The sequence below is a fragment of the Nothoprocta perdicaria genome, unplaced genomic scaffold (genome assembly GCF_003342845.1).
Source record: "Nothoprocta perdicaria isolate Ctin4 unplaced genomic scaffold, notPer1 scaffold_22, whole genome shotgun sequence".
NCBI lineage: Eukaryota > Metazoa > Chordata > Aves > Tinamiformes > Tinamidae > Nothoprocta > Nothoprocta perdicaria.
This window is the reverse complement of record NW_020455415.1, coordinates 5251201-5258156: the sequence shown is the minus strand read 5'-3', so window position 1 is coordinate 5258156 and position 6956 is coordinate 5251201. Positions and strand designations below refer to the sequence as shown.

At 42.7% G+C, this 6956-nt stretch overlaps 1 long non-coding RNA gene across 1 annotated transcript; it reads left to right on the top strand.

Annotated features, from left to right (window-relative positions):
* Window positions 1-378: 378 nt before the first annotated feature.
* Window positions 379-5288, top strand: LOC112947120. The gene is made up of 3 exons (XR_003249345.1): window positions 379-481; window positions 1233-1345; window positions 5210-5288. It is a non-coding gene; the product is annotated as an uncharacterized LOC112947120 (long non-coding RNA).
* The last annotated feature ends 1668 nt before the right edge of the window (window positions 5289-6956 follow it).

Sequence of the window (6956 nt, the reverse complement as noted above, 5' to 3'; positions counted from 1 at the left end):
AGATACAGACAAGACATCATTTTCTTTAGTGAATAAACCTTATAATGAATTTAGTTAATTGTCATCCAATAAAGAAGCAATCAGATTATTGTTGTTTATGGGTCAGCAACAAAGTCTGTACTGAGAAACTGAAAAAAAAATGCTCCTATTCTGAGGCTAAGAACTCAGAAATTAGGAAATGYGCCTTCGAAGTGTTAATTTGTTGCRTATCTACAAGAGCATAGCAAACCGCCAGCTCCAGCCAACAGTAGATCTGTGTCTGGTTCACTCTTGGTTGATCACAACCAAGAGTAACTGGTGTGGGTAAAATGCCTTGCCCTACAAATGGAGATGACCATGACTGAAGCTCTTTTCCTTTTGCGCAGGTCTTTCTCTACTGTGTTTCTGTTGAGAGTGAGTGGCAGTGTCTACAGAGCAGTCTAAAGGCCATATTTATGCATATTGTCTGTATCTCTACCACCTCCATCTCTTGGCTGGAAAGGTGAGGTGGTGGTTGATTATTTTGCTTGCTGTCTTTAGTCACATTGATTTCTGGGTTCTGTTCTGCTAATTCAGCCTTCTGGGGTCTTAGTTCAGATGAGTAGTCTTTTTTTTTAAAAAGGCAGAGAAACCAATATCTGTGGTATATTCCAAAAAGTGTCTTTTGTATTAAGCTAATTTTCTGAAAGTCTAAATATTTCAGTAGCATTATTTTAAGCCGCACGTCATTATATGTTTCACTGACAGCATGTTAAACCAAAATCATTCAGACTACTTTGTCTTCATAATAAAAGAATAAATAAAGGATACTTAAAGAATTGAGAGGCATTTTTGGTCTAAAGTCTTTTGGAACTGTAAAGCATTTCTAGCTTACTAGGTTCTCTTGCTCAGGAGACCTAAAACCAAATTATTCCCTAATACTTTATATAGGGGTCTATTTACTAGTGGGAATTCTGCTGTTGACAAGACATATAGCTAAAATGGGACCTGATCTATCATGATTTCCTATCCTGAAGCAACTTTGCCTCAAGTGAATCCTGTATCTTACAATATATTGGTGTCAAAATGACCCAAGAAATCAAATCAGAGGAAAGGAGTCCGGTTTGTTCTTCACTTAGATGGAAGGTTAAAATTTTCCAGGTCAGTCTAGCTCTGCTCTGAAGCTAATGTGTCATGAGATAAACTTAAGGAATAGGTTTTGTCTGGAAGGTTGTGCTTAGCGTGTGCTCACATGTAACTGCTGTCTTCTGCAGCACACGGTCAACTCCCTAGGTGAAGAGCATCCCGAAAGTGGGGCAAGCTCGTGTCCACTTCAGAGAGCCTGTTGTTTCTGAGCTGAGTCGTGGGCCATGGACGTATTCTCAAGGTACTACAGATAAAATAAAATCCATTTTCACCCATGCAGTAGGCTTGGGGTGGAGGAACTGTTCCATTACATAAGTTAGCAGACAGGTGCCAGTTTGGAGTAAGGGTTTCATTTTCAGCTATGTGTCTGTACGCAAAGATGACAAATATCTGTAAAATGTAAAGTAGCCACTATTATAATAGGAAGAAGAATAGGAAAGAGACGGTTATTGATTTTTTTGTTTTCTGTAGAATCCTAAACTCTTACTTCCGTGAGATTTTAAGGAAAGATAAAATTTGTTTTCATCAACTGTATGTGTACCTCAAGGCTGAATTTTATGTCTGTCTGGTTGAGCTGACAGACTTGTGTTTTAGTGGATGACAGCAAAGGCATTGAAGAAGCTGTAAGGTACCTCGGCATATCCTGGGTTCGTGCCTTTATTGAAGCCAGCGGTGATGCATGGTCATCCTTCCTCACCAAGGATCCCCGGAGCCTGGCGGTTCCTTCTGGAGACCTTGCTTGGGCTTCACGTGGCGGGCAGAATAAGCAGCGGGAGCGGCGTTTTGTCACCGGCCTCTTTGCTGCCCTGTCACTCTGCACCTACATTTAACATCTGACTCGGCTCTGTGCCTTCCCACTGCAGCGTTGTTAGCAAGTCTGGTCCTAGAGCGCACTTTAGGGTTTGATTTCTTCTTTTTTGCACCCTTGCCCTGCAGCATCATTAATTTAATGGCTCTGTTACACAAGTGGCAGCTGTTGTGTTTGATTTGAATACAGTGCTCGTTTCTCTCAAGGAGTATTTGCCCTCTTATTAAGAGGAACCAGGAAAAATACTGTACTGAAGCCATCCTATGATATTTTTACTTCTTCCTACTCATCTTCTTTTTTCCCTCCTGACAAAGGGCTATATATCTTAATTATCTTTTGGCAATCCATTGCTGTTTCTCCAGTTTATCATTTCTTACATTTGAAGCTGAACCTATTTTCTCCTTACTCTTTCAGCTGCTTCTTTCTTGATATATTTTAGGGCTGCTTGCAAAGCTTTAAAAAGAGAGAGAGATAGACCTCTCCTTTTAGGAGAGAAGAAAAAAAAAAAAAAGATATGTGTATATATGGTGGGGGATACATTCCAGACATCTTTTTAGTCAGTCACATGCATTTTATTATCATCTGATCATTGTGAACAAGAAGAATGAAAATAAGAAAAAGATGTTCAAAACCCGCTTGGACGCAGCCCTGTGCCACGGGCTCTGGGTGGGCTGCACTAGATGATCTCTAAAAGTCCCTTCCAACCTGAAGGATTCTGTAATGCTATGAAAATAAATATGCCCCAAAGCCACTTTTTTTTTCCTAATCAGGTTACTTAATATGGCCTTATGAGATGGCAGCTGTGTCAGAGTAAGTTGTATCAGATGTGCAGTACCAGAGTTTAACAATAAAGAGCAAAGGGGATGTATCCCAGTCTGCTCAAGGTGCCTGCATCCCTTTCCCTTTATGGTTTGAGCAGTCCTCTGGATAACTTAAAGCTCTCTAGCATTCAGAGTCCCTCATTTGTGTCTCCATCGGTGATGCTTTTCATGCCCACATGAAGCAAGTGTAGGATTTGCTTTCCTGGACCACAAAGCTAAGAGCCTAGATCAATATATTGCAGCTTGCATGTGTTAAATGGGAAAATGTGCATTTTGAGACCATAGAGGAACGGCTAGGTTGGAGCTCATGGTGGTGGTGATGGCAAAGGAAGGGTACAGCATGGCCATTGCTACAGGAGTAAAAACAGCGGGATTCAGGAAGGCAGCTCTCAGTGGGACAAATCTCAGCGCTGTGCAGTGCTATGGAGGCAGCAAAGCTGGACTAATCCCTTCTGTGCAGGTCTTTGAGCCCTGGCAGTAATTGGAAACCTTTTCAGTTCACCCCGTCGATAAAGCGGCTAGGAAGGACGTAGGAGAGCAGCAAATTCATTAGTGGGCACTATTGGAGAGGCGGAGAGAGCAGGAAGGTAGGGCATGCGTTAAAGCAAGCCTGTGTTCGTCAGGCCACGCAGATGTACAGCTCTATAGTTGCTGTGGGAGGAGGAAAGGCTCTCCTGTTGGCTCTGCTGCTCTCCTGCGTGAAGACTATAGGTGCTGCAAGGCTGGCTCCTTTTCTGTTGTCCCTCTCGCCTCCTTTTTCCTTCTTCCTTGAGGCAGCTCCTATTGAGAGAGACTTGGCAGTAAGAAGACTCTGAAAACACCAGGAATGGTGTTTCTGGGATCTGAATCTCTGGGTTCGAATGGACAGGCTAAGGCATCATTCCATCATTAAGGTCAGAGGGCCAGATATTTGTGTGTGACATGAGTGGGCCCCATGGTCCGAGCTTCCCCAGAGGATGAGCTGGGATTGCCCCTGGTGCCCGTAGTTTTCTTCTGCTGTCCTCCCATCTCTTGTTTCTCACATCTCCCACAGGCCCAGGCCAGACCGCCCTTCAATAATGCATCTTTATTCATTGCTAGCCAAATTTTCAAGCTAAGGGGTGATAAAGATGAAACTGGAGTCCTGGCCATCAAGCCAGTGGTATCTGATATGCAAGGGCATAAAAATCATAAAAATGGTGTGCAGTTTCTATAAATGAGGTGGCTGATTTGTTTTTATTTTATTTTCTTGAGGCGCACTGCTAGGCAGCCAGCAAGGTCTGGACAAGTCTGTCGCGTCCAGAGTTAACAATAAGGGAATGATATAAATGGTAATTTTTTGGCAAACAGTCCCATTCTGCTCTCCGCTTCATTAGAGAAAAATATGTAGGAATTGGAGTGCAGTCAGCAGAGCGATGTGAGATTTACATCCATGTAACAGAATTTTGCCCGAAGAGACTGAAAAGAACTGATATATCGTTTTTATTTAGTTGAATATAGCTGTCCTGTCCTGTTCAGCAGAATAGTTTAAACCAGGACCCATATAGCATTGCCTGTACTGTATGACTAATTTCTACAGCGATACTAATTCAATTCTCTAGCAATTTATTGACTTGGAGGGAATTAAATTGCTCGGCAGAATAATGGAAAGGAGAAAGGCTCTAGCAGGAGGGTTAAGTATGGCAATGAAATCATTGACCACAAGAGTACTAACTACAATACAGCGAAACGAAGGTCCTCCAAGAACAATAAATAAGGAGCTTAATATATCACAGGCAGGTATGGGCTGCTTAATCTTTGGAGAGGCACTCTGCTTTTTGCCTGCTTGGAAATTAGACTCCATCTTCCCAACGCACAAAGTGTTTCAGGGCCTCGAGCCATTAATTTGTAAATAACACAGAAAATAATGGTTATTATTACAGTGCTCCTGCTAATTTCATCCCCGTATCATTGCCATGCTAAATGGAGGGGGAAACTGTTAAAAGACGTAAAAAGATGTGAATTCTTCTTCAAATGAAGGGGAGAGTGTTTGTGCAATGATTTTTCTTTTTCTTTTTTTTAATATTATGGATAATGTTGATAAACATGCATTAAGGAAAACTGGGTTTAGCTCTTCTTTTCCCCTGCGGGTTATACAATTATTAAAACACAGAGATTATAATGTAATTTTTTAAGAACAGTTCTGAGGAATGAAAAAATAAAATGCTCTAAATGCCCCAGACTTGCTGAGTTTTTGAGGACCCTTCCCAAAATGAATTTCTAGGTGACTGAGTGAACTAAGAAGATTAAGCAACAGAATTATGCAGCCTAAATCATGAACTAATAATCACAGCCTTTATATTCTAGAAACAGACATTTTGGTCATTTATTCTCTTTCACTGAGATGGAAACTGCCTTCCTGTAATTTGTTTTTACTCTACTGTGACTAAAACTCTATTGAGTCCAACCCCAATGCCTGTAAGATGTTGACACCCCACCCAGTATTTCTTTTACATAGGTGAAAACCGAAGTATAGAGGGCTGCAGGACCAGACCTCTTCATGCCTCAGAGGAGCTGTGTAATGGGATGCTGCATGTGATAGGTACCGTAGTATTTGCTCTGTGCTAACGAGGGCTATGTGGCTGTGCAGTTGTGCTGTTTGTACACACAGCTCTCACAGATTCTTTTGTGTGTGTGTCTGAATCTTACGAATAAGAGAATAATGCCTCAAGTCTTCTATTCAAAGTTGCAGTGTGCTCAAGGTTCTGCTGAAGTCGGAATCTGGGAGTCCCAAGCATGAATACATCTGCCTCTAATTTTGCATGGCTTTGGACCTGTGGGTCTACATGTGTTTTTTCCCTTCTTTCTGCTTCACTGTCTTTGAATATATTGAAATACACAGGAAATTGAATATCGGAAAACTAAACCAGCCTTGCAGTTTTGGACACTGCAACTGCATTAATCAACAGGGCAGATTCCCCAATACTTTCAGCGGACGAACCTCCCTTGACTGTTTCATCTCAGCGTAGCTCAGCCTGAGCTGGAGGGAAACCAAATAGCGCCCAAGAGGCAGAAAGTGACTCTTAAGCTGTTCAATTCCTTCAGCCCCTGACATCCTAAAGATAACACCAATACCCAGCTACAAGGCTGCGTAATACTGCTGTGTGAGTGCTGCTCTCAGAAATACCTGCTCTTTTCCATTACCTGAGGAAACAACTGGTTCAAAGGATTTCCAAGGGCTGACAGGAAAGGCTTTAGGATTACATATATATAATATATATGTATAATTAGATTTCCAGTATCTTCAGCCATCTTAGATAGTTTTCCATTAAGAAAACTTGCCTTCATCTCTGTTCAGTCCTGAAGCATAAAGGTCGTGTTTATTCTCTGCAGTTCTTGGATGATGTCTTGCTATTTGAGGAAGGGTTTATGCTTCAGGTATTGCAGCATCTCCTGGTGTTTTTGCAGCTGAGTCTGAGAGAACGAGGAATGTTCTGCCTTTCACCAGCTCCAGCCTCTCAGCTCCCACCATCTCACTATCCTGCTCTTCCCTCGCCCTCTTCCTCTCCCTGCCGTCCCCTGGATTCCCTCTGGACACCTCCTGCTTCCTCCTGGCAGCTCTGAGAGCTCCACCATGTGTCCTGCCTCTCAAAGACAGTGTGGGCACCTGAACTGTCCCAGCAGCAAAGCCATCTGAGCTCCGCATCTCACTTAACCTGGGATGTAGGGAGTATCTCTGTGTAGGACTGAGAGTCCAGGGCACGAGCAGGGAATAAATATGAAATGAGGAAAGTTTAACACATGGTGGAAGCGAAAGGACGCGGATAACAGAATAGGAGGATGGAGTCTTCAGATATGCATTTGGTGCTAGTAATCTTTGTTCCTTATATTAACAATCTGTATGGAAGGTAAAGAGATGTTAGTTCCTTTGGGGTCAATTTGGTGCTTGAGGGTTTGGGTCCAGACTTGGAAGCACCCTGGCACCTGCTTAAACACCAACCAGTTTGGGTGGGAGACAACTTAAGATGCTTAAATTTACCTGAAGCCAAAATCTCGCTCAGTGGCTATCTATGTGGATATAGACTTGGATTTGACTGAGAGAATGGCCGGGTACAAGAGTGGTCAGGGCCTGTCTCTTCACATGTGCATGGTTACCTTAATGATTACCCTCAGATTACTCTCACTACCAGCAGCAATGAGCTGGCTCTGGTCCTCCCTGCAGAGTTTGGCTGGTGCCTCTGCCTGTGGACAGGAGATTTGTTCCA